General features: G+C 37.1%; 1 protein-coding gene across 3 annotated transcripts in view; it reads left to right on the top strand.

Annotated features, from left to right (window-relative positions):
• The window catches only part of camkmt (calmodulin-lysine N-methyltransferase), a 260,843-nt gene that overhangs the window by 112,794 nt on the left and 134,778 nt on the right, over positions 1-13,271 (top strand). Inside the window, exon 5 of one of the 3 annotated variants that reach the window (XM_073920717.1) lies at positions 695-2,610. The exons of the other annotated variants lie outside the window; for them this stretch is intronic. The gene's annotated coding sequence lies outside the window, so the exon portion shown is untranslated. Of the gene's footprint in view, positions 1-694; positions 2,611-13,271 lie in introns of those variants that run through there. 3 annotated transcript variants of the gene reach the window in all.

Genomic DNA, 13,271 nt, shown 5'->3' with positions numbered 1-13,271 from the left:
GCTCGATTGTTCAGGCATTGTTCTGGCGAGGGCAGGCGGAGTCAGAGAAGAGGGTATCAGAAGAAAAGGGACAATTTGTTGTTGTTTGTTGATATCTAGACCACTATAGCTTGATTGCCTAGCATTAAACCGGCAATAACAGCCCCAATCATCACACTTACACCACAAGATGCATAACAACTGAATTGGATCAAACTTGTCTCTCCGGTTGGCTCCTACGCTCTATTTCTCTCTCTCCTCCATGAAATGCTTATTAGCCTGTATCGATCTGACTTGGTCAATTGTCAGCTCCTCTCATCCGCAGAGTATTGACGGCATAATCAGTGGATGGGGGCGGTAGACAGATGAAATATGATGTCGGCGGGTAAATTATTGGCTGCTTGCCTGTTGACCTGGGCTGGTGGACTCACACCTCCTTGAAACGCACACGCACACACAAAGCCCGCATTCCCCACCAACCTATTTGCAGCTTCGCACTTATATAGATTCTCACACTCTAAACGGCCACAAAGTGATTGATGGAAAACAAGCTCTTGGGAGCGTGATCGCCTGTTCATTTAGCATCCTGAGTATTAATTAGCTTTCAGTGCATTTGAATAAGTAAGAGGACGCTATTGGTTGTGTTTTTATGCACATAGGCTTCGTGCACTTGTCATTGACTGTGAATTAAAGGGTGCTTATTTTTCTCTCCCAGCTCAGGAGTCAAGTATCCATGCATCTCCTCCTGCAGGAAAATGAGAAGGGAGTCTATTGTGCGCGCGGGCTGTTTTCATGTATAGAGTGCTCCACAGATGCGTCTCCGCGGCAAGGCCAACCTTGAGCTTTCTATGGCCTCTATAGTTGAATCGTACCCTGCTCCTAGAGATGCACAACACTCCAATCCTCAAAAAGAGACACGGCTAATAGAAATGTGTGTGGACCGGAGGGAAAACATTATCCATATAAGCGTAATTAAGGACTGCCTGAATATTGGCGGAGGGGTGTGAGTTGTTTTTAAAGCAAGGATGTATTTAATACCTGGGGATCTGTCATCATTTCTGAATCCTGTACATTTTTCTTAATTGTTCTTTCAAAACTTCAAGTCTTCAAGTAAATGCTTACTATTAGCTGTTTGTGTATTATTCTGATGCTTTAATATCTAGCCAGAATCTAAGGACAACATTATTTTGATCTCCGTTGATAACGACGTCAAATGACGTTAATAATTGGTTAATTTTAGGTTGTGTTGAAAAGTGACCAAAATCCTAATCTTGATCTTAGGCCCTGTTTACACAAATACATCAACGTGTTCTCGCGTCTGAGCTCCAGGCAGTCAGCGGGAGCTCTGAGCACACCTGCCCGACTGAGAGCAGCTGAACGTCAGCCAGTCCATCACAAATTTACCAATGGATCTCATCTCTCTGTAGTTGTTAAACGCAATCTATAATTCATCTTATGTAGACCTATATCTAACAAGCTTTGAATCTTTAAGCCTGCATGTTCTCAGGTAACGTGTTTTGGCTGAGCGTAAAGATAAGTTAATATACTTATTCATTTATGTAACCACGTCATGGATTCCGCACGATTGACCGATTGCTTGCCTTTATTTCCTGTATTGTCAGCCTGATCTCACAAGAAAACGTAAGTATTTTCCGTTTTGTCAGTTTATTGGCTAATTCGTACGAAAGTTGGAATTCAGTCATACGAAAATGTACGAATTTAAAAAAGGAGGCGTGGCACCTAACCCCACCCCTAAACCCAACTGTCATTGGGGATGAGCAAATTGTACTAAATTGTACGAATTATATCTTACGAATTTTTATTAATTAGCCACTAAATGAAAAAGTTACGAATTTCCATGTGATTGTGTTGATATTGTATAAACTTATTGTATGTCATACTTTTATTATTATTATTGATTATTAAACTTATAGCTTACTGATTATTATATTGAGCATACATTTCCTCTGATAATCCTTATTATGTGCATATAGCTTGACATAAAGCAAATATTGCTAAAACCACACAGTGAGCCTAATGTTTCATATTTTTCAATAAAAAATGAAAGGAATGAAAGGTTATTGTGCTCCGTTTTGTTATAAATTTGCATACAGTGAAGATGACGGTTAACTGAAAAAGATGATGTTATATACAAATTAAAAGATGCTTTGTCGTGTTTTTATTTTATTGTTAAGCCAGGGTGAATGACGTTATACAAGTACAGTGCTCTTACACTTGAAGATTTATCCAATATGTCCACGCGTCTTCAGAGTTTGTTAAAAACTTGCGAAGTCTGAACTTACAAGGAAGGGATGCAAGTCTGAACTTTGTGTAGGCTATTTGATATTGAGAAAAAGCCCCAATCATGTAGCGTTAATGTCTGCAGCCATGCCTTTCAGATGTCTCAGTTTTTCCATATCCACACTGACACACAGCAGGAGCATTTTAAAACGAAAGCGGACTCTTCAGCGGTTTCAAAATGCTTCTAAACGCACACACACAGCGGACACACACACAGCACGCACGTTTAACACATTTTTTGCATGCAAATGTGACAGGATACATGTTAATATCCACTGCTTTATGGATATCTGTTATGTTAATGCACAAAATAAACCTCATTTAATATCCAAAAGCCGGGATTGAAGCTTCTTCTTTTATTATTGTACTGATGCGCGGCTGTTATGGTAAAATCGCTGTAATTCATTACAAACATGCACTGTTTTAAAAACGTTTTAAACTTGTAAAACTCATTCTTGATCACATTTGATGATGATTGATGATCACAGAGAGCCGAACAGATCTTTTAGTTTCTTTGCGCACTTCCTGTCTTGTTGATATGATTATATGTGTTACTAAGGAGACATGTTAATACACAACTGTCAATCAATTCAGTGGCCAGGGAAACCGCACCCCACCATGTTGCGGTGGGCCTCAAAATGGGAGGGATTTGGTTCCTATATTTCACGTCAGGAAATAAAAAAAAAGAGACTTATTGTCTTTATATAACCCCATTTTATGGCTGTGGACACACTATAGGCGCAAAAAGCTTCAAAAAGATGATTTTCATCATAGGTGCCCTTTATTAATATTGCTGATATATATATATATATATTCAACAGTGTTTATTGATCGCAGTGTTTACTTCTTACTTATTAATAATGTCACTAATATAAGCATATCCCACATGTCTTAATTCCATTTCTGTTTAGTTTAGTTATGACTTTAGTTGGATTAAGGTGGTAAAAAAATCCCTGTTTCGAGCTTATGTAGGCCTACAAAACAGTTCAAAATTCAGGCTTAACTGAATTAACATTTAGTAAACACAAGTACATCTTATTGAACATCATTTATTTTCATCACCAGTTATCAAAGTAGAACAGTTTCTCAAGCAGTTTTGGATACAGGAGATGAGCCCCAGGTCTAATACGCCACCTGGCTTGAGAAATCCATTCTCAAAGACTTATTATTTGGGTAGCACACATATTCTGAATGCCGTCGGCAGAATTCAAACGAGCCATTTAAATCTAGATTAATATAGATTAAAAAAATGATCAATGCCCACCTATATATATATTTTAATAAATTTTACACACATTTACTGTAAATAAATAAATCAAATTATGGGCTAAACAACCGGCATGTGTGTAGGCCTAATTATTGATGTGTGGAGCTGAAGTCTGTCTCGTGCACTTCAGTTGGTGTCTGATGCCCTGCTCTCCAACTGAGCTCCCAGCTCTGGGGACTTGATTGTAGGGCGAGGAGCAGCTGGTAGGGCCCCAGTATTGCTAAGGGCCAGTGCTCGCATTGTCATCTGCTGATTAACTTTTTATCAGACACTTAGATGGGCATCTGTTTCAGTCACTTTTGCTCTGTATACAGTTGAGCTGTCACAACAGGATCAGTTCCAGATGGAGTCATGTGTTTATGTGTCTTTGGCATCAGTGTCAAACTAATTAAGATAGACATATCATGATTGAGTAACTGTTATCAATATTGCACGCTTGTCTTTCGAAGTACTATCACAGTGTTTGGTATTTATTTCAGTATGCTGACTTGAAGGTCTGTTGCTAGAAGGATGTTTGCTCAGTTTGATTGCATTGACTTCCTTAACCAAAGTGCTCAGCAGGGGCTCAGCCAAATATGGTTTACTCACCCTCTCATAGTGGAGCTTAATTGTGAGTCCATGCCCGAGATAAGACCAAAACCAAAAGAGGGTTGAGTCAGCATCAAAATAAAATCTGAGACAAACTAGAAACTCTTTTCTAGTCCTGGTCTTGACTCTGGCTTAAACTTGACTCAAACGCAATGCTGTTCTGTACTTGAAATATGAAAATATTGGTTTGTCTTAACTGCAACACTCACATTATATTGATGCTGTACAATTGGTGATTGTTTAAAGGTTCCATGAAATGAATATAACGTTTTTAAGTTGTTGGTATCAGTATTGTTAGGTCTTAAGATATTTATACCTAGTGTGCTCCAAAACAGTGACAACATTTGCATTGATAAGATTTAGAACTGATATAAACATGTCAAGCTTGTAGTTTGTCGCTTCCACCTATATCGATCAGTGGTTTGTATTTCACATCACCTTATACTTCAGTTGTATATATATATATATATATATATATATATATATATATATATATATATATATATATATATATATATATACCTGTGTGTGTGTGTGTGTGTGTGTATATATATATATAGTATATATATACACTGTACATATGTATATATGTACAGATGTGTGTGTGTGTTTTCTGCAATACATTTTCACTTTCACTTCATTCTGGAGCTTAAGACACAATTATTAAAATTAGCATTAAAAATGTGATGTTTTGGTGTATTTCACCGCATGTTTTCTTAGTTAACTGACGTTGATGCATTGCTGAATCTCTATTCCATAGCTTTGTGATTATTACAGTAGTCATGTTGAATTAACAAGCAGTTTCATCTTCTGTTTATTGAACAACCTCTATGGGGATTTCCTGTGTTTCTTGCACATGAGAGCGCCCTCTGGCCTTTGGAGGACATTTACTACTGACCACACAAACGTGCATGACATCACAGTTTAATTTCAATTGACCATGCAGCCCCACGTTTTATAAAATACAAATCAGTAGGTTAATTTTGTGCAATGGTGGACCCCATTGAGTTTCAGTGAATAGACAGCTATTCACTGTAGCTAATGATTCAGGAGGAAAAGACGTCATTACACATCAAAGTGAGTTGAATGTTTTGAATCATAGTCATTTACCACAAATAACCAAAATTATAAACCTTTCAGAAATTGTATATCGTGTCCTGTAAATCTTTGCAGTACAGATTTTTTTTTTTACCACCATAATATATAGCACCTTGAAAAATAAGAGATTGATATAGTGGCATGGCTTTGAGCACGGCAAGGCTGAAGTAGAGGCTTAGAAATGATACCAATTCAGTGTGAAATTGTGCAGTTGATTCAAGGATATAAACTCGGAAAGAAACTGTAGCTGGTGATCTGACAGTAGGTGGGAGCTGGAGAAACTAAGACTTGTTCAGAGTTTATTGAAGGTGTGAGTGTGTGTGCGCTGCTCAAATCGCTTGAGTTTGAGCTTGAAAGTGAAAACATAAAGGAATCACTACATTAAAGGGTGAGTGTGATTGAGGAAGATGGCATAATTGAGACAAATGCTTATGGATCGTTTCTTGCTTGCTTTGTCCTTACTGCTTAACTTGCTTGTTTACTGTCATTTGGAAGTTTGTTCAATTTGAGTTTTGCTGAAAACTTTAAAACTAATCTACATTTCATCAGATATCCTATTATGTTGTAGATGCTAAAAGAGCAAACTGTTACATAAATACATATGGGAGAGTAAAAAAATATTACTGAAGCTGGAGTAGAACTGTACCCTCCTCTTTTTTTTATTAAACCAAGTTTTCCCAAAGTTAACCCTCTACTGCATGGCGTAACCATATGGCAACATGATACTTATGTTCATTTCCCTGCCACTGTTTCTTTAGAACCAACATATTTTTTTATTTTTTTTTTTGGAAAGAGAAGACCTTAGAGTAGCCAACGATGTGCTTTGTTTAAGTCACATGACATCCAGTGTTTTCTGTAGCACGATTTCTGACAGACTGGTGTTTATTGTGAGTTGTTAAATGCAAATGTAAACGTCAATAAAAACAAAGGATCAAATTATGTCAGATCCACAAAAAAATCTGAAACATCACCTCCAGTAAGTTATGATGACATATTCACTACTCAAATTCTTTTTTATTAAATTAGATTATTTTAAATCGATCCAATGTGTGTTATCAAATGGCAACACTGTGCAATAGTGGAACATACAATATTGCAATGGGTTAGCTAGCTAGCAAGGTCAGCTGTGAACTTCTAAGTTGTAACAATAAAAAACATGAAAGCTAGTAATATAATGTTGGTTAGTCGTGTGTAAATGGCATTTGCATTATGGATAAAATCTAGTTTTATTGGCAATACTACTTTTGAATAGATATCAATACAGGGAACAGTGTATTAGCGAACACCACCATGTTCTATGGTAAATGAAAGAAGAAAAGGACAGAACTGGCTCTTCCTGCAGATGAAAGTGAGGATGAGATGGGTTTTAGTGACCATGAGAATGATGCAGATTGGACATTTGATAGAGAAAGTTCAGGTAAGTTAGCTTGGAGGCAGATAAGACAGGCGTAGTATAATTTCTAGTATAATATAATATAAAACTTTGTTAGCTTGTCGCTACATTATTCTGATGCATCTGGATATACTAGACTTGTTATATATATGTTATAATATTTACTGGAGAAAATATTTATATTTACTGTATCTTGTATACATGATAATACAATATTAAGATTGTTTTCAATAATATTCAGCCATAAAGAATGGAATAAAGGGAAACTGTTGGAATTTGAGTTGTGGTAAATTGTGTATAAGGTGTTATTTATAAGTTCCAAGTTAAAGCTCATAATACTGCAACACCAATTAAAGGATTTCAAACAAACAAAAAAAATTAATTATAAGGAAAGTTTTACATTTAAAATTTCTAAGTTAGATCCACTGTTGGACGTTGTTGCCTTATGGCAACAGATCATAAAGTACCTTAAAAAAAATCCTTTTTTTTTTTTACAGCACTTCAAGTTAAGCCATTTTTTAAGAAAAGAAAATCAGACAAATATATATATATATATTTTTTTGCAGATTTATCATAATGCGTGCGGTAGAGGGTTAAATAATGTCTGTTACCAATTTTACTTTGAAATGTGTCACTAATTCAGATTATGTTGTTAACAAGTTGGTCTTACTTGCAAAGCTTGAAAAACTCACATGATTTGTGCAATCCTAGTCCTGATTTTTTAAAACACAGCAGCTTCAGGATTTTTGATAATGTGTTATACACGACCTGACTTAAGTTTGTTGCATGTTTTTCCCCGAGATCCTGTCAGGGCCGATTATACAGCAAAGCTGTATGTGTGATGCAAGCATTTTTGTCGGGAGAGCAGCACGAGAATTGGAGAAGGGTGGATGTTGTCTTGTATCAGGATTTAGTTCACATTCAGACACATGGCCGTGCTGCTGTGTTTGCCTAAATCCTCCGATTACTAGCAGGACTAATGGTTAAAATAGACAGGTCAGGAAACCTGCTCCACTGAGTCTGCATTTAGATCTATGATTCAGACCCGGGGATTGAGGGAGAATCCTCATTTGTAGTGTTTATATGAACACGATTATCTTTATAATGATATAAATTGTGATTGTCTGTATATGAAATTACGAATAACAAATGTAGCAGGGTATTAAATTACTGTTTATTTCTTTGCATTCTAACTTTGTAAACTTTAAACTCATGCGTCTCCTCACGGTTTGTCTCATTTTGTGAGCTAACTGACATCAACAGTTGTTCGCTCCCCTTCTCCCCTGCTGGCCACGCCCACTCCTGCCCGATGCTCGCGGAGCTCCACGCCCATTAATCATGCATCTTTTGAAAAAATTCTGAAGTAGACTTTAACCGAAAGTGGGGGGTGTCATAGCCCTTTAAGTGCATTTATTTTGGGTTCTAGTGTTAACTAGGTAGTGACCTGGCATAAACCGGTTTGGACATTGGAATTGGTCTACTTTTAATCTGTGTTGTCTGAACTACATAATTTATCTAGCAACATCAAGGTCATGAGTTAGATTCTCAAGGAATGCATAACTTCTATACCTTCAATGCAGTGTTAGTCATTTTGGATGTAATAATCTGACATATGCGTACAGTACGTATAATGCAACTGTTGCTTTATATATTTTCGTGCTGTTGAGTGTAATGTGACCACTCTGTTTTATCACCATGTACACAGACATTTACAATAAAACATCTTTTCACACTACAGACAGACACAAACAAACACTCGTGCCTGTTGACCAGCAACACCTCAGCCTCCGCTCTCTGCCCTGGGGATCCTTGTGAAGCAATGAACTTGATTCCTTTCTTTCATTTTTTTTCCCCCGAAGACAAGTTAAATTAGCAGTCTGGCAGAGATGCCCCACCGTCTGCTGATTTTCCTGTGTTGCCACAGCGCACAGTGACTGTCAGTGAGAGCCTGACGGCTTAATAGTCTCTCCTGAGTGGATTTGGGCACTTTGCCTGCGTCTGTTTACATGCGCATGTCAGCCCTAAAATATTCAGATAGAGATGTGAAATATTCATATAAGGTCCCCACCAGGCCTGGCAGGATCCCCTCCACCCCTGCACACACACACACACACACACACACACACACACACGTCCCCCTGTCAGTCAATATAAACCCAGGAGGATGCCAGTACGAGTATTGTCTCTTTAAAGTGGAGGAACGGAATGTGACTGCAGCAACGTGAAAAGATTTTAGCTGAAATTGGCATTTATCTAATGACTTAATGTTTCAATAGTCTGCAACACAAAAGAAAACCGCTAAATTCATCAACCGCTAAGGTAATTAAACATCTGCTTTTCCAGGTTTTCTTGTTTATAGTCAGTCACAGATGTTGGGTTACCTTTCAAAGCAGGCTAGTGCCAACTGTTTCTGTTGGTGTAACAATCTAACGGTTAAGAGTTGCTATTAGATGCGATTTAAACTTCACTTCAGGTTTGTTGTGCTTCTTGTAGAGCTATGCAATTTCTCCAAAAAAGTTACAACTATTAAACAAAGTAAGAAATGAAACTGACGGCAATAAAAAAAAAAAAAAAAAGAGCATTTAAAAACAAATACCACAGCCGGTCTCACATAAGCTAATCATGATCTCCCAATCAGGTGACGCGGTGGCACAGTAGGAAGTGCTGTCGCCTCACAGCAAGAAGGTCGCTGTTTCGAGCCTTGGCTTGGTTAGTTGGTGTGGAGTTTGCTTGTTCTCTCTGCGTTTGCATAGGTTTCCTCAGGGTGCTCCGGTTTCCCCCACAAGTCCAAAAACATGTAGTACAGGTGAATTGGGTAACCTAAATTGGCCATTGTGTGATTTTCGGCTTAGTCCCTTTTTTAACCTAGGGTCAACACAGCGGAATGAACCGCCAACTTATCCAACAATGGGAGAACATGCAAACTTCACACAGAAATGCCAACTGACCCAGCTGAGGCTCGATCCAGCGACCTTCTTACTGTGAGGCGATCATGCTACCCACTGCGTCACCGACATTGAGATGAAATGTTCAATTTTACATTGTTGAAAAAGAAATGAATATTAAAAAATGTATATATTAAATGTGAAATATTTATTTGTTTACATATAGTCAGTGAAACACTTTTCAGTGTTTATCAAGCAAAAATTTTACTTTCTCAAGCATCAACATATTTTTACAAAAAATGTTTTTTGATTGTTTTTCTCGAAAAGTAATGCTTCAATGTATGATCTGTCAGATAGAACCTTATAATTCCAAGCGGAAAATGACTTTTCAGAATTAGAAGCTTCTATCTGCATTTACCGTGGTCCAATTTGCAAATGTATGACAACTTTGATAATTTACATTTAGAGAACCCTTAGGAACTCTGTCATGCCATGAAGCTCAATATCTCAAAATCATTTAGAACGCAGATAGAACCTTATAATTCTAAGGTGGCCCAGTGTTAGCAGTTAGCACTGTTAACCCCACATCAAGAACAATGTCGGCCCTGGTCCTCGCTGGGCCGGTGGATGTTTCTGTGAGCAGTTTTTCTCCCACCATCTAAAGATATGCATCATGCGTAACAGACCAAGCAGAACTGGCACTTTATCTAGCTCAATTCCTTCTCAAAGTAGCTTACCTTACCCTATTCAGCTGGGGAGTTTTTGAGATCTACCTGAGCTCAAGCTTCTCTCTTGCTCTGCGAATGAGAGGGAGCCCTGGGCTCGAGGATCCCTTGAGCTCAGGGCTTTCTCCCGGGACAGCATGCCAAACAAGCTTATGATAAGTCATCAGCTAAGTGTGAACTCTTGAAAAATAATGAAAAAATAACAATTTAATAGAAATGTATCATAGGGCTGGGTGATTTAGATGAAGCAGAGTTTACTACACAGAGTCATAGTTTACTGATAAACTACATAAGAAAATTTTAATTCAGTTGATAATGATCAAGACAATCGTTCTATGATAATGACAGCTGTAGGCATGGGCCGTTATAAGATTTTGACGATATGATAATCTTAAATAAAATGATATTGTGATTACTGCTCCAAAATGAGTTCTTTTAAAATGTCTGGGAAAAAAAGAACCCCCCTATTAAACACAAAATATTTAAATTTAAGAAACATTTAAAATATTATGGACCAGTAGCTTTTGATGTGGAGGTTTCTTTTCTGATGAGGATACGATTGCCCTAAAAACTTAAAAAAATAGTTGTGAAAAAACTAAACAAAAACAAACTTACCTTAGGAACAGTATAACAGAAAACGTTGGCGGTTTTAAAACCTTGACCTTGACCGTGGTAAACCTTGAAACCAGTTATCATCCCGTGCTTAGACAGCTGTTTGTGTCGCTTCTCAATGAACTATAGCTGTAGTAAAACCTCCATGTACATTACAACATATAATAACATGCTTTTACTACAAAGTCACCTCAACATTACAGTTGAGTGTTTGTAATAAATTCTTCTGTGAGATTATTATAGCTATAGTCTTGTCTTTAAGAGTCATGCTACATATCTAAGACAAGTATTGGTGTATTAATCTACTCAATTTTGAAAAAAGACCATGAAATACAGCATTTTTTACAACGTTCTTCAACTTTACTGGCGCCAAATAAAACTAATGAGGATACTTGAACTTAAACATTTTTGTTATGTTTATTCATTAAAATGTTCGGTACCTTGGTCATCGCATTTTTATTTACACTCTCGTATGCACACACCCATACACTACAGCCAATTTAGTTCGTTCAATTCACCTATAGTGCATGTCTTTGGACTGTAGGGGAAACCGGAGCACCCAGAGGAAACCCATACGGGGAGAACATGCAAACTTCACAAAGAAATGCCAACTGACCCAGCTGGGACTCGAACCAGTGACCTTCTTGCTGTGAGGTGACAGTGCTAAACACTGAGCCTCTGTGTCACCTTGTATTTATTATCTGGTGTTTAATTTATATTTGAATGTATTGTCAATATAAACACTAGTTGGTAGTTTGTGGGCAATTTGATATGCTTCAAGGTAAGTATTTTTTTTCAGTCAAAAAAGTCAGTATACTCAGGGCCGGAGCAAGCTAAAATGCCGCTTTAGGCCGCCTATGTCGCCTCTATGGATGTGCTGGCCCTGTGTATACTTTATACCCTTTTACTTATTAGTTTGCAGTTTTTCCCATAATTTATTTTACTATTGCTGCATTCCAATTCACATACTACACCCTAAAAATATGTACTTTTTTTGGAAAGGAAAAGTATGTACTTTTGAGTTTGTAACAGAAGAGTATGCAAGCTTTGGGACATACTACTTCCTCATTAACAGATCGTTATGTTGCTTAGTTTCGTCCCCTGTCAGTCATCTAAACATCATCCACATTTCTGCGGACTCAATATTGGGTCTGTGACGTCTTCGACTTTTGCTTTAAGATTTAAAGGGCTAGCATTGCACCAGACCTCGTAAGTGGTTTCTTTTGAAAGTATAGAATTTATATTTTATGCAAATATGCATCACTTTGTTTTTTGTTCTACTGTACAAAAGTTATTTATACTTAAATACACCGTATTTTGGATTCCCGAGCTGGGTATTAAACATTGGTTTATTTTCATATTTTTCATGACACATGTACAAGTTATAGCGCAAATGAAAGCTCTTGCCGGTGCTCATACGGTTCTAGCATTCTTTTTACTGAATTATATTCACATATCAAACAGTTGCCGAATAAATCAAGGTGTTTGCATGGCGCAGAAGTGAAAAAAATACATTTATGATCAATAAGCTGCCCCAGATAGCACAGACAGCTGTCATCTCTTACCTTATGCTGTGCGCTTCAGGGCCATTTCTCCTCTGTTTTTGAGGTGATGTGCATAAGTAATCCTTTTTTATGTTTGATTTGGTCCAAACACAGTGAATTATGTTTGATCAAACAAAAGAATAGTGAAATATGAAAACAATGATCGATCCCTGTGGCTTGTATAGCACCTCATATCAGTTGGAATACAATAACTTTTGCATACATTATGGTAGAGACATTTTTCTTTTTTTCTATGATTACACACATGTTCAGGAAACACCGAAATTAATTACAGCACCCTAGACCACACAGAACCTAAAAGGTATACACTTTCAAATTTGAGTTCATAAAGAAATATAAAAAGCGCCTCTTTTTTTTTTAGGTGTTTATTATAACACAGACGACATATACAGATATTTTAAACACTCTCAATAGTGTTTTATGAAAATTCAAAGGGTTTTCTTTAAAATTATACCACATTTTTGAATTTACACCTCTGCTTGTGGATTTGGGAAGCTTTTAAATTTGGGTAGGCAAAATCCAGGCGGAAATCCCAAAATAGCAGCAGAGTTTAACTGGTTAATTCCCTACCCTATTGGAGAAGCAGCAGCAAGATAATCTGCCATACTAAAGTCTTTCTAATTATGAATACAGATGTTAATGTCAAAACATATCTTGATATAAGTTTACATTGTTGTTGCAGATTAAATTTAACACTGAAAACACTGTTTAAATATGTTCCAGGTGACCAGATATTGATTAACAGTCATTCAACTTTACCGAAGCCTCTCTGCATGATGATTGGTCTCGCATGACTGCCATGTTTAAAGTTTGTTTACACTTTTTATCCGAGTTTGTAGTTCTAATCAAATTCACATC

This window comes from Danio rerio, chromosome 13 (genome assembly GCF_049306965.1).
Source record: "Danio rerio strain Tuebingen ecotype United States chromosome 13, GRCz12tu, whole genome shotgun sequence".
Lineage (NCBI taxonomy): Eukaryota > Metazoa > Chordata > Actinopteri > Cypriniformes > Danionidae > Danio > Danio rerio.
The sequence above is the reverse complement of the archived record's forward strand: the minus strand, read 5'-3'. Positions and strand labels throughout refer to the sequence as shown.